We start from the raw sequence: 704 nt of genomic DNA on the forward strand, positions 1-704 counted from the left end.
AATGTACATACTTCTTTCTACATGTTTCCATTCTGTAGTGCATATGTGACAATTTCACGTGAGTGAAATTGTTATGCAATTGCTTATTTTCGTACCCACTGATAAGTGAGAGTAAAATAGTTGTCTGCCAGTCAGTTGGAGATAAAAGAGATATATTATGGTTTGATTGCAGTCCGTTATCATAGGACAAACGTTTATTAAAACATTTCAGTGCTAGGTATATTTACTTCCACCAAAAAAACAATGTTTTTCTTAGATTTCTCTGCCTTCTCCTGACGAAATCGCATGACTGTTACTCCATAAAAGCAAATGGCGCATGCACTTGCAGGACGAAGGAAGTTTCCGCCTTGCAACGATTGTGAAAAAAAGCGCTGAGTCACCATGATTCTTGCAATGCAACGGAGCGAGTCGGACCGAAGAGTGCTTTTGTTCTTGCTTTGTCTTTACTATTTGCATTTCATTGCTTGTAACGTTAATACTGAAAGGCTATTTTCCTTGTCATTCCTTTACTGAATTTAATGAGTTTGAAAACAACACCGAGTCTGGTAATGATAAAAATGGTGATGATGATGAACAGGAAAATCTTTAATCTCGGATAAACTTTAACCTGGAATTAAGATTTTTAAAAGGTTCGTAATCCCGGTTTCTCTTGTTCCTCCCTTATCTCATGCGATAAATTTATTAAATATTGTACGCGATAAGGC

The 704-nt window shown here is 36.5% G+C and overlaps 1 protein-coding gene across 2 annotated transcripts in view; it reads left to right on the forward strand.

Annotated features, from left to right (window-relative positions):
* Positions 1 to 704, forward strand: part of LOC119581923 (rhodanese domain-containing protein CG4456-like) — a 5,532-nt gene that overhangs the window by 1,722 nt on the left and 3,106 nt on the right. The window lies entirely within an intron of this gene.

Source organism: Penaeus monodon, chromosome 15 (genome assembly GCF_015228065.2).
Source record: "Penaeus monodon isolate SGIC_2016 chromosome 15, NSTDA_Pmon_1, whole genome shotgun sequence".
NCBI lineage: Eukaryota > Metazoa > Arthropoda > Malacostraca > Decapoda > Penaeidae > Penaeus > Penaeus monodon.